The sequence below is a fragment of the Enhydra lutris genome, unplaced genomic scaffold (assembly GCF_002288905.1).
Source record: "Enhydra lutris kenyoni isolate GAN:26980312 unplaced genomic scaffold, ASM228890v2 scaffoldscaffold42, whole genome shotgun sequence".
In the NCBI taxonomy this organism is placed as follows: domain Eukaryota; kingdom Metazoa; phylum Chordata; class Mammalia; order Carnivora; family Mustelidae; genus Enhydra; species Enhydra lutris.
In genome coordinates this window covers 10748459-10763346 of record NW_019154126.1, presented here as the reverse complement: position 1 = coordinate 10763346, position 14888 = coordinate 10748459, and the positions used below count along the sequence as shown (strand labels likewise).

The 14888-nt window shown below is 46.7% G+C and overlaps 1 protein-coding gene across 4 annotated transcripts in view; it reads right to left on the bottom strand.

Annotated features, from left to right (window-relative positions):
• LOC111155500 (FERM domain containing 4A) overlaps positions 1–14888 on the bottom strand; it is a 307805-nt gene that overhangs the window by 202284 nt on the left and 90633 nt on the right. The window contains exon 1 of one of the 4 annotated variants that reach the window (XM_022515666.1): positions 9484–9636. The exons of 2 other annotated variants lie outside the window; for them this stretch is intronic. The gene's annotated coding sequence lies outside the window, so the exon portion shown is untranslated. Of the gene's footprint in view, positions 1–9483; positions 9637–14888 lie in introns of those variants that run through there. One more of the 4 variants, XM_022515667.1, reaches the window with a different exon arrangement.

The window sequence follows — 14888 nt, the reverse complement described above, 5'->3', positions numbered from 1 at the left end:
TCTGACACAGACACATCCAGAGACAGAAATCCTGGCGAAAAGCAGAGAGAGAAGAGCTGACAGATGGGTAAGGACACCAGGCTTATACAGGGAAAAACTCATTCTAGCTATCTGCAAACAAGCAAGGAAATGGGAAACCACAAGATGTGACAAATAAATACTCAGTTATATTTTTGAGAACCCACCAAATGCCAGACATAAGATTAGGTGCTGCAGAATCAAAGATTAGTAAGACACGGTCCTTTCTTAGGTGGAAATCCTACATAAATAGGTCATTCCAATTCAAGAGATCAAACCCAGAGCCAAGCGCCATGAGGTCACTTTGGGAGAGTAAGGGAAGGAGAGCTGCTCTGCTTGGAGGAACCTGAGAAGGTATCATCATCGGAGGTCTGAATTCAACAATGAGCAGGGATGTCCCCAGCACAGGAGGGATGGGGGGTGCTGCCCAATCCCCAGGCTGAGTGTTTGCAAGAGGCTGACATCTAGAAAAGGCCAAGTGTGCTTGGGGAAAGGCAAGGGGGTGTGTGGCTAGTCTCCAGAACTCTGAGAAGTAATCATCTGTCATTTACAAGCCCCCCAGCCTATGCAATTTCACAGTAGCCGAGACAGACTGACACGGTGTGTGAAAGTTGGTCTAAGAAAAGAAGTTTAAGAAAGTTGGTCTAAGAAAAGAAATGAGCTGCCAGGTTGTGGTGGGTCTCTCTAGTCCGTATGAAGTCCTGCGGGCTATAGGAAATGAGGGCAGGAGGGGAGCAAGGAGGCTGGGGAGGGCATGAGGTTGTGCCTGTGCCAGACGGGAAGGTGGGAAGCTGCGATGATCTTGTAATCACCCAGGAAAGAACAGGGAGGTGCTCAACTATGAGTGGGCAGCCCCCCTCCCTGAAGGAGTTTGGGAAGGAAACACGGGAGCAAGGTGTTAGAGAAATTTATTGTAAAGCCTTGAAGAGCTTAACACTAGTCATGCAGCCGGGAGGAAGAGCAAGGCGGGCGAGTGACTCACTGATCACAGGACAATGGTGGTTGAGCCCAGGAGGAGGAGGAACAGAGGTTGTCAAACCACCACCGGTGGAAGTAGTCAGAGGTGACACTCGCCACTGCCTTTGCTAACTCGGGACTACTGTCACAGGGTGTTCCTCTGAGGGGTCACGCTGGGAGAAACTGGCCATGTCAAAGCCCGTCTGACAGGCAAGCCGCCCTCCCTGGGTGAGGGGCTGGAGAGAAGGGCAGGAGCCTGTGCTGTGCTCTGTCCTCGCGTTCACTCTCCTCCGGCTCACTCAGGAAACTGCAGGAACCGGAGCGTCCTCGCTCCCACCTGTCCCCCATGCAGATAAGCATGTGTCCTCACATACTGACTTCTTTCCATTTCCAGTGTAAAACTGAAAACAAGATCTAAAACAAGAGATTATGGGATTTTTTTTCTGATGGGTTTTGTCAGTTCCCTAAAAGTGTGGTCAGTTCTGTTGGCAAGAGGAAAAGAAGAATCTAGCTGTAGAGCAACAACAAAAAGCCACACAAAAAAACAAAACAAACAACAGACCTGTGGTGGTTTTGTTTTTGTTTTTGGATATTATTCTTTGAGTATCTGGATATCTTTCCAAGTTGGAAGTTCTAGATCTCTGTATCTAAACAGTGTAAGTTCTCTATGTACTAAGTAAGATACAACCTTAGAAACAGCGGCGGTTGGGGCGGGGTGGGGGGGGAGGCAAACCACATTGTGCAGGGACAAAGAAACCATATTTTCCACAAGAAAGAAAGAAGGAACCACAAACAAATCCAAGATTATATTTTCTCCAGAAAAACACTCACTCCACCCTGTCCAGGAGAACTATTCTTATAAGCTGTCCCTGAGAGTTCACCTAAAATATATCCTGGTCCTGCACATGGCTATCATATTCTAGAAATACTTTCCCTGTTTTTATACTTATTTCATGCTCTTTTTTTTTTTTAAGATTTTATTTATTTATTTGACAGAGAGAGAGATCACAAGTAGGCAGAGAGGCAGTCAGAGAGAGAGGAGGAAGCAGGCTCCTTGCTGAGCAGAGAGCCAGATGCGGGCCTCGATCCCAGGACCCTGGGACCATGACCTGAGCTGAAGGCAGAGGCTTTAACCCACTAAGCCACCCAGGCGCCCTTATTTCATGCTCTTATTCTTTTGCCTGTTTAATCTGCTTCCAGAAGATGGACCACATATCATTCTGATTTATTTTATCTAACACCAAGAAGGTTATTAAGTGCTTAAATAATTTCTGATGAATATTATGCAAATTGGTATGTTGACTGCTCCTACTACGGAGAAACTCAGTATTTTAGGAGCTGTCAGGCAGTGGGTGCAATGATAAAAAAAAACTCCCACAAACATTTAGGACACTCAGCTTCTAGGCTTATTTTTGCTACTAACTCTGCAGTAGTTACTTGAGTGAAACATAAGTAAATAGAAGCTGAAAATTCGCCTAATAATGGCAACGAATGGGAAGTAATCAAAGAACGGTACATAGTGACTGGATTTTTGCCTCTGTTGTGAAGAAAGAGATGGCATTACCACTGATTGACATAACCTCTGTAATTCTGGTTTTGATTCTAGGATTATTTTTCTTACCATTTTTGAAAACGGAAGAATTCAAATTCTCCCTCTGCTTTTCAGTGCAAAAGCAAAGTCATCTCTCTTATTCTCCTTCCTTCCCACCCCAAACAACCCACCCCATATTAACGTTCCAGGACTCACTGGAGTCTCACGGATGTGGAAGGATGCCAACAAGTCTTTACCATCCGAATAGGAGAGGATCGCTAGGGTGATGCTTTTGCCTGCAGAAGTCTTTCTGGGAGGCCAGAGGACACACAGTCTCAGAGCTAACAGCTGTTCCCTTATGCTGCTTTCTCTTTACAAAACGTGTCTCAGGATTGCAGGTGAGGAGGTACCATTTACTTTTTTTTTTTTTTTTTTTCAAGAAAAGACAATCTGTTATATTGTGAAGAATGTAAATTTGGTATTATTTGATATTTAAGTATTATTTGTTTTATTGAGGTAAAATTCTTGTAACATAAAAGTCACCATTTTAAACAAAGTGTACAATTCAGTGGCACTCAGTACTGGCAGAGGTGTACAACCATCACCTTCATTTCTAAAATGTTTGCATCACCCCAAAAGCAAATAGTGTACCCACGAAACACAACCTTCTCATCTAACGTGATAAAATTTTTAAAAAATGAAATAAGAAAAAAAAAAAAGAAATTCCACTCCTATGTCTGTATGTGAAGAGCTGAGAAGAGTTGTTCAAACAAACACTTGCCACCAATATTCCTAGGAACACTATTCAACAGTCAAAAGGTGGCATCAACCCAAATGTCCGTCAGCAGCTGAACGGATTCACAGAAGGCACTGTACCCACAATGACGGAATATTATTCAACCATAAACAGGAAAGAATACTGCCAAAAACTACAACATGGCTTCACCTTGAAAACACGACGCCGTGTGCAAGAAGCCAGACTATAAGGTCACCTACTGTTTTGAGTCTACTGATCCGAAAGGTTCAGGACAGGCGAATCCACAGACATGGAAAACACACTGGTGGCTGAGACGACTGGGGGAGGGAGGAGGTACCACTTACTCGAGTCGTACTTCCAGGGCCAGTGGCCTTCTCACACCCCACTGTGTGCTCTCAAGTACCTTGCTGAGCCTTCCGGTGACATAACCAAGTTACGCTGCTGGGGGGCGGGGGGGCCGCGGGGAGGGTGGGGATGCAAAGACAAAAATTACTTATTCTAAGTCTCTCATGTTTTTGTGCTAGGTGTTTCACAGATAGTGTTTCACTGGCTCCTCCGAATGTAATGTTTCTTGTCAATGAAACAATGGAAGCACTGAGAGATTCAGTGGTTCAGTCATTCGTCCAAGGCCTCAGAGCTAGCAAGAGGCAAAACCGGGAATCAAAGCCACACTAGATGATATTATGGCTCACTCTCTTGTCCACCATACTTACATGCCCCGTCTAAGTCTTTGCCAGGTGATGGGGACTCCAGTATTGGTGCTGTAACTGAGGCCTTGGCGACGGCCCTGAGCATCTGTGAGGTTCTCTTCAACTGTTAACATGGTCTGCATACCCCTTCTCATTCCTAGAACTCCAACTATCTGAAATCTTTGACTTGACTGATAATCCCCAAATCCCATCTGTGCCTAGTTCACAGCCTGCAGGGAACATTCGATGTGATGTCAGCCCCCGTTACCCTGCTGGGTTTGAGGCCTCTGTCCTCCGGCCAAGACCTGCAGGCTACATCTGTGCTACTGGTCACTCTGTAGTTACTCTGTTACAAAACACTCGATCATCCCAATAAAAGGGGATTGAGAACGCCGAACACTACTCTCCATTGTGTTCAGCTCCAATCTGGTTCTTGTCCTCACCCTCCCCTCTCTTTGCTCTCTCTCTGAGACAGAGAAATGAGTATCTGATATCTATTGGGGGCAGCCAGTGGGAGCAGAGGAATGGGTAAGCCAGCACTGTATTCCCCAGCTCAGTGTATAGGTACACTGCATAGCTCCAGACGGATCCACACTATTCAGTTTCCTAGTTTGGGTTTGTCATATCTACATACTTTTTCACAGGCGTGTGGTGAGAGTGTAATTGTGCATTTTATGGTTATGAATGGGGCACAGCCTGACAACACTCTGATCATCATTTCCATTCACTGTCATGCATTATCAATCTAATTCCCCATTACACGCCTTTTTTTTTCATGCATTCTTCGTACAGCAAGGACAAAGAAAGGGAAAAGCCTTGCAAAGAAGACTGAATCATGAGAAGAACAGGCTAGTCTTCGTGGAAACTGTAGAGCTATATCGCCTTAAGGGTGGGGTGGGGGGTTAGCTTTTGGCTGATTTGAAGAGAAAATTATTGTTAAAAGGTTTAGAGTTTTTGATCTGTACCAAGACTTCTGAACCTAAGGTTGGCAAGGCCACACCACAATATAGGCTAACGCAAGGTACCCACAAGATGACCTCACAGGGTACATTTTAGTTTGGGCCACGGGGTGTTCTAAAGATGCCTAATTATATCCATGTGGGAGCAAGGTATGATAAAGTCACTCAGTGACTGACTTATTCCAGTAGGATCTACCACGTGCCCCTCACGATCAGGGAGTTCAATGCAGTGAACGTTAAGTGAACAGGAAGTATGCAGTAACCATGCGCTGGTAAGTAATTGCTAATAAAAGGGAGACCAGAAGACCCAGGTGGACATAGTCAGAGTTTAGGGGAGAGGGTGTGCATGTACAGATACTCTCAACCATGGACAACTAATTTCTTCTTGTGCTACATCATGGAATAGCCAGGGCTCCAAGTTTAAAACAAAACAAAACAAAAAAACCAGAAACCACCACAGATAATAGAGATCTAGCTTAATAACCTAGATCTAGATGTTCCACATGTGAATTAGAGTTAGTTATGCCTGTGTTCTGACTGAGGCCACCAGCCTTGATTTTTATTTGGTTATTTTCCTTGATTCTTACTTGGTAGTAATAAGGCCACTAAGCTGAACCAGATTCCTTATATTCTTCATATTCCATCCAATAATTATGGTCTTTATTCTTGTCAGTAATTACCCAACTTCCACTGCTACGGGTAAGAACTGAATACACACACACACACACACACACACACACACTCACGTACACACTCACTAGGCCCCAAATAAGGATTAATGCGATTCACTAAATAGGAGCAATGGCTCTGATCATCTTCTGTGAGAGGAAGAGAGGCATAACGACTGATTATTTTTAAGATGATGCTTCTAGGAGTGGAACCGACGGCCATAAATGTAAGGGTGTGTCTAAATTATTCCTTAAAAGAGAGAGACATGCTGATCCCTTGGGACACAGGAAAAGGTGGGAGCTGATGGATTTGGGGAACCAGAGGAAACTGCTGTGGAGAGAACTATGGATAAGCTGGATTTATGCTGATTCAGAAACTTCTTGCAGGACACGGTAGTGAAACCAGCAGGCCTGTGTGTGCAGTGGGGACTCTGAAGCCCAGAGCTCCAAGAGTTACTGTACCAGCTTTTCAGATTAGACATCTTGGGAAAAACAACGAAGGGAAATGTTATGGAAGTACCAGAGTCTAATTAGGGCTCGAATGAACACAAGGTAAAAGACTGAGATCCCACCACTCCCCAACAGTAGCCACTTTGTCCAGATGCTTTACAGCCCTGCTTTTGCTCACTGTAGGGCAAGTTCAAGTATCTGTGTATCCCATGCAACTGATGGAATGGTCCCTCTTACTCCTTTTCTCACTTCAACTCCAGTATTGCCTTTTGTTGCTTTCATCACATTTCAGAGAGAAATGGACAGCAAAGAAGCAGAAGCGGGAAGGTGGAGTAAAGAGACCGCCCCGTGTCCTGTGGAGGGAAGGAGGGGATGTGGGCCTGAGGGACCTTGGCTCAAGGAGACTAGAGTTTTGGGGAATTTAGATCAAATGACCAAGGGAAGATCTTTATCCCTAGATTTATGCTCTTATGAGGTCTCAGAAATCATTTCTAATGGAGGTCCTGGGATTTTCACTATGAGTAAACCTAAACAGAGAACTTCTGCCACACATTTTATTGATACGTCAGGCGGCATCTAGAAAATAAAAGATGTGAATGGAGGTCAGCACTGGATCCGGACTTATCCATTCTGATACTGTGGGGAGAGTGGATTAAAATAACTTTAAGAGTTCTTTAACCGTGAGCATGTCTACTTCTTGTTTTGACATATTAAACTAGAAATTCTCTAGAAGCTGCACTGTTCCTTCTTTTTTAAAAGAGAAGTATTTATCAAAGAACAAAGCTTTAGATTTGAAATCACTTGTTCATTCAGTATGTCAGGCTAAACGCAACCCTTGTAACAGAGAAGCATATGGCGTGTGAGTAGAACTGTGTCTTACACACACACACACACACACACACACACAGAGCAATGATGTGAACACAAGTGGTACACGTATGCAGTAAAGTTAGTAGAGATCTGCGGAGGAGGTCTCACTCCATCCACACTTACTGAAGTACACAGGTGCCCAGCAGGTCTTCTCACATAAGATTTTTGGACTTTCATCTCTTCGCTACCTTTCCCATCACAAACCCATCACACTTTTTCCTCAACTCATCAAAGTTGATTCTACAGCCCCTTCCTGCACAAACACTGGCATATCGACTAATCTACAGAGCCTTCTTCCAAGTTCCAGAACCCAAGCAAGGACTCATTGTTCTTGGCTTGTTCTCTGACCTCAGCCTCTGACTTTGCTGTTCCAATAAAACTGAGCACTCTACACATCTGGGATGCTCTTCTCAGGGATTATGAAATCGGTGACTCACCGAACCTCAAGGGGTCTCAGTTTCCCCAACGACGAGATAATGCTAATGGCACTAGCCACCTGCCAGGCTCTCAGGCAACAGCATCTACAAATCACCAAGAGGCCCTATGCCATAAATAACAAGTCTTATTAATAAAATTAGTTCAAGACAAGTGCCAAAGAGAATACAGCAACAGCAGCAGCAGATCACGCTTGGTCAGAACAAAAGAGGGTGGAGGGATTCTCTGATCTTCATTTCTACTAACAGTGCCTCCCTTTAATACAAGAAGACTTTAATCTATTTTTTTTTTCCTAAGAGGTTACTTCTACCCACACAACTTTGCACATCAAGTGAAAAACTTCATTCCAAGTTATCAGGAGGCAACTAATGAATTCTATTCATTGGCAGGATAATATAGTATCGATTTCAAAGCAAGTCCAAATATTGCTTCCAATTACATTAACTGTGGCTATTTAACCTCTCAGCACTAAATGGATTCCAATCTATTTGCTGCATGACCCTCATTCCTGTTGTGCCTTAAATAAATCCAGATTTCATTTGCAGCAGAATGGTTCCCTCAGTCAACAGAAGGGACTCAGCCCCTGATACTCTCGGTTGCAGGAGCTAAATGACACTTTGAGAATCAAAATCCAGTTTCTGCTGATCTAAGGGTTTGGCTCTCTGGCCTTGTCCAAGTCAGACTCCAGAGAAATGGGGTCAAATGCGATGAATGAACATGGAGCAATGAAAAGACCTGAAACAAAACAGTGAAATGTGTCCTCCCTCCTCCACCCTAGCCCCCACACTTTGGTCCATATTTTCAAGATGGCATACACAGCTAAGTTCCAGTAAGTGTAAGGTAGAGATTTCTGTGTCCAATTCCCCAGGGCTGGGAGTGGCTTCCCTGGATGAAGTCAGAAGTTTGCTCCCGGCTCTCTGGCTGGTGCTTTCCCACACCTGGCACTCCTGCTTTTGGAAAAGGATGAGACTCAGGGGATGCAGAGCCAGGAGGGATGTCTAAGCAGCTGCTCAAAACCCAGTCAGGTAAACGCAGATCAAGTCAGTCTGACCAGTTGTCTAAAAAGACACCGGTAGCAACCCACCCCCCCCCCCCCCACCGCTACTGAACCGGCCGCCAGCAGTGAAGAGCTCCGATTTAGCAATGTGCCTGTCTTAGGTGTTCTGAGAATTTCTTTCACGCGAAGCTGTGCGGATTCAAACTGCAAGACGCCAAAGCAGCGGAGGCAGCCTCTACTGGGATGTTCCATTCATAGGGGAGAAAGAGTCTCATCCATTCACTGTGGGGTCAGGGAGTCCTTTGCCGGCATTGGATCGCCCAGCTCAGCAAGCTGAGCTTCCGGCAGGCAGGCAGCCGGGCAGGGCTGCATCATTCAGAATGAGAGTGTCTATTAGGAAACCACCGCCAGCGCTATTATTAGAACGGCCATCCCTCGGAAATTTTGCAGAATTTGCTTGAATCTACTCAACGGTTACTTCGCTCCCAAGGTATTGGAGAAAAGCACCGGGTTCCTGATTACACAGGGGCGGCGCACACAGCTTTCAAAGTGCAGGACTGATTCATCTTCTCTAAAGGCAATAGGCACAAACGTTTGGGCATCTGTCTGCAACACAGATGCAACGCGTTTGGTCATTTTCAAATGACCACGTACTAAAGGTTTCCTCCCGTTCTCCTCCTCCCCCTTTCTCAATGCATCAAACTTGCTGCAGCCATTTGGAGTGTAAAAGAGCAATGTATTTTAGCAGGATCACCTGTCTGCTCCCTGCCACCCTGAGGCACGCAAAGGACAGGACTCTCCTATCACTTTCATAAAAATGGCTTTTCTTTAAAAAAAAAAAAAAAAAATCCCACCCAGGGCTGCTTTCTACAATGTCGTTTCCTTTCTCCCTGGGTAAATTCAGACAGTGTGAGGTTGAGATGCCAGAGAAAGTGTATGGGGGGAGGGGACGGGTAGCAGAAGGGAGTGTAGTAGGTGCCGCACGTGGGGTTTGCAATGAGAAAATGTCACATCCACGACATTAAATACTCTACGCTTCCAGTAAAGAAGAGTCATGTCCCTTTCACCGGCCCAGCATTTAAAAATGGACACACAAGTGCGCATAATCAACCTCCTCCCAGCAGTCGCGGCTGGGAAACAAAGACACATTACCTTTTTATTTGTTGCGCTTCGCTAGGAGCCCAGGAACTTGAGGTTTGCAGCGGCCGATCCACCGAAACCGGTGTCCCATTCGCCCTGGGGTGCGCAGGCCCGTGGCCTAGCAGGCAGCATCAGCGCCCGGCGCCTCCGCCTCCTCCACGGCGCCCGCAGCCTCCCCGCCGGGTCCCGGCGCGCCCTCGCCCCCGCCGCCGCCGCCGCCGCCCCCGCCTCCACCGCCCCGGCCCCGCCGCCGCCCAGCCGCGGGTCGGCAGTCAGCCCATCGCCCGCTCGCGCCGCTCACGCCTAGCCTGGCCGCGCGCCAGGGGCACCGCCGCCGGCCCGCCCCCCACCCGCGCCCGGCCCGCCGCATGCTGCGGGGCACCCTGCCCGCCTCCCCGCCCCGCGCCACGCCCCCGGCGCCCCCCGCTCCGCTTCCCCCGCCCTGCGCGCGGACCCCGGCGCGGCCGGCAGGGCAGGCGGGCCGCGGGAGGCCGGGCGGCCGCGGGGCGGTGCGGAAGGCGGGCTCCGGCGGGTCCCGCGCGGCCCGGCGCGCGACTCGGCGCGCCGCCCGCTCCCGGACAACAATGAGCGGCCGCTCCCCGCGCGCCCGGCGCGGCCCGGCCCCTTCCACGCCGCGGGAGCCGGGGGCGCCCGGAGCCGGCCAAGCCTCGCGTTCCCTCGCCGCCGCACACGCAGTCAGGACAAAGTTAGGTCCCGAACGCGCCTGCTAACCGCGAGAGGCTGTGCGGGGTCAGGCGTGGAGAGGAAGAAGAGCAGGGATTTCGAAACGGAGGTTTCCACCCCCCACCCCCAGCCAAAACCCACCAAAGCCACCGCGGGAGTCCCTCTCCTACCCTGTGAGCTGCAGAGAGGGGCCACCTGAGCTGAACTGGGCTGAAGATGCAGCTCTTAACCCTCCATGTCCAATTGTTTTGAGTCTTTACCTCCCTCAACTCTTTGGAAATGGAAGTTCCTGCGAGATAACCTAGTCTTGGAGCTATTGTCAAGGATTCGCAACAATTACAGGGAAAGGAGACTTCCATTTCAAGAGACCTGGGGGAGGGAAACAGGCTGACACGTTCTCTTTCCAAAAATGAGAAACAAACTCAGAGAAATATCCCTACGAAGAACAATAACTCAATTCACATTATGTGTCTAAATGTTTATCGCTTCAGCAGCTCAATTTGCCCTAGACACATTTTTTTTCCCATGAATTGTCAAAACACGGTTTGATAAAATAAAGGGAGAGGCAGACAGGAGCACCCGCTTACTGTGGGTTGGGAAAGCCGGCTTGTCTCAGGGGTAAAATCTTTCTCTAAAACTCACTCATCGCTTGAAATCCCAACATGTCTCTATCCGTTCATCCATCCATCCATCCATCCACCCATCCTTCAAGGGAGAAATGGCTTCCCCTTTAACCATAGTTGAAGGATTAGATCTAACACAATTATTTTCCTGACATTGGCAGGAGTGAAGACTTCAAAAATTCATAATAAAAAAGAAACATTGCATATTCTTTCTTCCCAATGATTGAAAATTAACTCTTTCTAGACACAGTTGGTGTATTCTTCTCTAAAGATCTCTGGTGAAAATTTCTGGCAGTTCAGGATGTCTCACAGTCAACAGAAGGCAATTTCTGTATACAATTAGTATTGGAGAAAAAGGTGAATGACCACCTGTGGTAAGGATGACCTTATTTCAACCTGTTGTCATCACAGACTCTTGACTGGGGAACTTGACTTAATTATCTGAGTCTGAGTCATGAGAAGCCATGTTTAGATGGGAGGTTTCTGTACCTTGGGAGTCCCTGAAGGTTGCTTTAATGCAAAGCCCCATTCTTTCATGATGGAGTTGAGGGAGTGCTCAGAGGGAGTGCTATTTCATTGAAAGAGCATTTCCAGTGCTGATCTGTTTTGACTGCACCAGCTAGTGAAGGGGTAATAGTGTTCAGACCTTTCTCTTGGGGTATTTAGTTCCCATCCTTCAAAAAGTCATTGGATTATTTCTACATCTACCTGCTGATTTTCCACCTTGGCCAATGGAATTGTTAATTTGTCCTGAACTGAACTTGTCCCATTGGCAAATCCTCTTTCCAGATTCCCCATCTTCCTGCACAGTTTCCCTCTGCACAGTTTTCCCTCTGCACAGTCTTCCCAAATGCCAGAACAGGGATACAGGGGTCTTTTATCTCCTTCCTTTCTCTCATTCCTTACATTCAGGTTATCATCAAGCCTGTCCTTATAAATGGCTCTGGAAAGTTCCTTGAGAGCAGCCTCTTGTCTGAGTTAGTCCAACAGTGCCCGATGACATTACAACTTTGCTGAACGAATAACCAGGGCCCCGGCCTCATTGAGCCCCCTCACCTTTCACTGAGAGGTCTCCAGAAGCTTCCTGGCTGGACTGCAAGCTTGTCCCTCCAAGACATTGTCCACACCAGCTCGACTCATTCTCCTAGAACTCAGATTTGATCATAGGACTTCTTTGCTTCCACCTGTTCAGGGCTTCTCTGGCTCTGAGGAATAAGTCAACACTTCTTCAGGTGGCCAGATTGTCCTGAGCATCAGGACCTCCTGCTCCATCTAGCCTTATCTCTTGCAACCTGACCCCACCAGGGTCCACGTTACCTTCTATCCTCAGCTACATAACCCTCTTCCAAGCCCCCTCCATTCCAGGTTCTCACTCAGCCCTTGTCACCTAGCAGCCAGTGACTTCAGAAACAACTCACATCGTGTCATAATCTCTGTGACTAAGCATGTCAGCAGCTTCTCATGGCTCCTGAAAGCATCTTCTCCGCGCCTGTCCCATGTCCTTCTCCCTGCACCCCCCCCCCAAGGCTTTCCCCGCCCCCAAGCCACATTTCTGCCCTTAAGAGACTCTTTCCTCGCTTGGCTTTTTTCTGCATTTCTTGTTCCTTCTGCTAGGAATACTCTCCCATCCTCCTGGCCCCAGTCTTTGTATAGCTTGTCATCGTCAGGTTTTAGCTCAAACACTGCTCCTCCCTAACCTTTCCTAATCAACACAATGAAAGTGCCCTCCACGCACCTTACCCCACCATGTAGCTTTCCTATTATTATCCTCTTTATTTCCTTGTTAACATTTAACCACAATTTATAGTCATAGCCCTGTGTTAAGAGCACAAAATCTTGCCTTGGCCACCTGTTAGCTGTGTAGCCTTAGACAAGTTTCTTAACCTCTCTGTGTCTCAGTTTTCTCACCTAGGAAGTGAGGATAATAAGGTTGTTAGGAAGATGAAATGAGTCAAGGTATGTAAAATATTTAGGACAGGGCCTGACTGCATAAGCCTAAGACCCATGAAGGCCTTTATGTGTTTACTTCTCACTTTGTCCTCATGGCCTGGGCTAGTCCTGGCACAGGATTTCTTTACGCCTTATACCTTGTATGTTTGGGGTCCAGACTAAGAATGGATAAAAATTTAGGGAAGAAAAATTTTATTTGAAGAATTTAAATACCGGGGACATAGGCATTGGAAAACTTGATGAATGAGATAAAATTCAAACTTAAATTATCAGGAAGTTAGTGGACATATGAAGGAAATACATCCTTTGTTTCACCAGCGGCAATCCTGGGAGCTGATGGATGGCAAGCTTTGCCAGTTGGAATTCTATAATGGTTTGTTTTCCGAAGAGCAGCTGATTCTACCACCAAGAATTCAGGCAGTTACTTGCAAAGGCACAGAGAATCAAAGGATCTTTGCAAAGTGTTGGTCCATCAGCCAGCCCTAACATGCAGTCTTGATGAAAGAATACAGTGTTTCCATTTTCAGCCTGAGTTTAATACTTTTTGAAGAGTCTAACTCCAAAAAAAGAAAAAAGAAACGTGGCAGGCTGGTTTCTGGACATTTGCCTTTCTGTTTCCTTCAGCGGCTGGAGAAGATTCAGAAAGGAGAAATACTTTTCCTTTTGCCCTTCCTCAGGGCAAGCAGGATTTTGAGACTTGAATATCTGGGGCTCCCCTTGCCTCTTACACAGAGTTAGGGAGCTTTATTTTGAAAAGAGCTGAACCCTCAAAGGGTGGAGAAGTGCTCTGAGGCTTGGAAATGGGGGATGGAGACAAGCACCCCAGAAGGAAAGGAGTGACATCTGTAATTAGGAAGCCCATACTGTCCCTGCCTCAAGAGGGCGCCAGACATCTGACCTGGGGCAAGTGGACACGGGCGGGGGTAATAAGTTCTAAGAGGTGTGTCTTAGGCACAGCAAAGGATTTTGGGGTTTGGCCTCTGAGGGATGAGTCTTTGACTTTCAAATGGATCTCCAGTTCTTGGGCACTGAGCATCTCAGTGGCAACCAGGATTGATAAACGGGAGACCCCTTTCCCATCTTAAGTTACAGTGTGAGCTGGGGGAGAGGAAGAATGAGTAAATCCCTACCACCTTTGTGAGTGAGGATATAGTCAGATTTTCACTGGGTTTAGAGAAATAAATTAGTGTGATGTTTTTTAGACCCCGAGTTGCAGAGCAAAAATTATCTCTGCTATATTAGGAAAAAAGTACCAGGTTCTTAACTCTGGGATCTGAAGTCACAGCTTTCCTAAGCAAGTTCCGGGCAGTAAATGGGCCATTAGCAGAAGATTCCTCAGCTCAGATCTTGGCCAGGCTACCATGATTAGTGAAGAAAGATGGCCTCCATTCCTGCCTCTGTGTAGCTGCCTTGCTGAGGACAGACACCAGTGTGGGAGTGGGTCTGAGTCTGGGCTACATAATCCTTTCCAGTAACATTGGATAGACCTGCACTCCCACCTGGAAGGTCCAGTGTGACCTTGAAGGAGTCTTTTAACTCTTTGGTGCCTGTTTTGTTCACCTTTAAATAACAGGCCTGATGATCCTATCTCTCTTCAGCTCTGTGAAGACTATGGTTTCAACACATAATAAGAATTTTCACAACCATACAACTGATATTCAACATTATTAGGAATATGTACTCTGTACCAGGCACAGTGCTATGAACTTTCCAAACATTCATTAATTTCATCATCCCCAGATTCCTATGAGATGGAAACTATTTTTGTTCCCCCTCTACAGATGAGGCACTTGGGGGTTTAAAGAGGTTAAGCAACTTGCTGGGATGACTTTGTTAATTGGATTTGAACCAAAGTCATCCTTTTGTGACTCAGAGCCTTCATCTTTCATGCTTCACTGCCATATATATATATATATAAAATCACAGTGAACAAGGCCTCAAACTTACTTTATATACAGTATTAATTATGGATTGAATTACAGTTGGCTTTGGATAGTACCTAGAGGTGACCATAACTTGTCCTGATACATTAGTTCCTTACTGTGAGACACACAGTTACTTTCCATTTTTTATCTTTCCAGAGAATAACGCTGCTGTCTTTTCCTTCCATACTCCAACCAGATTTTACGGACAGGATGAGACCCCTCTGCGGTAGGCTGA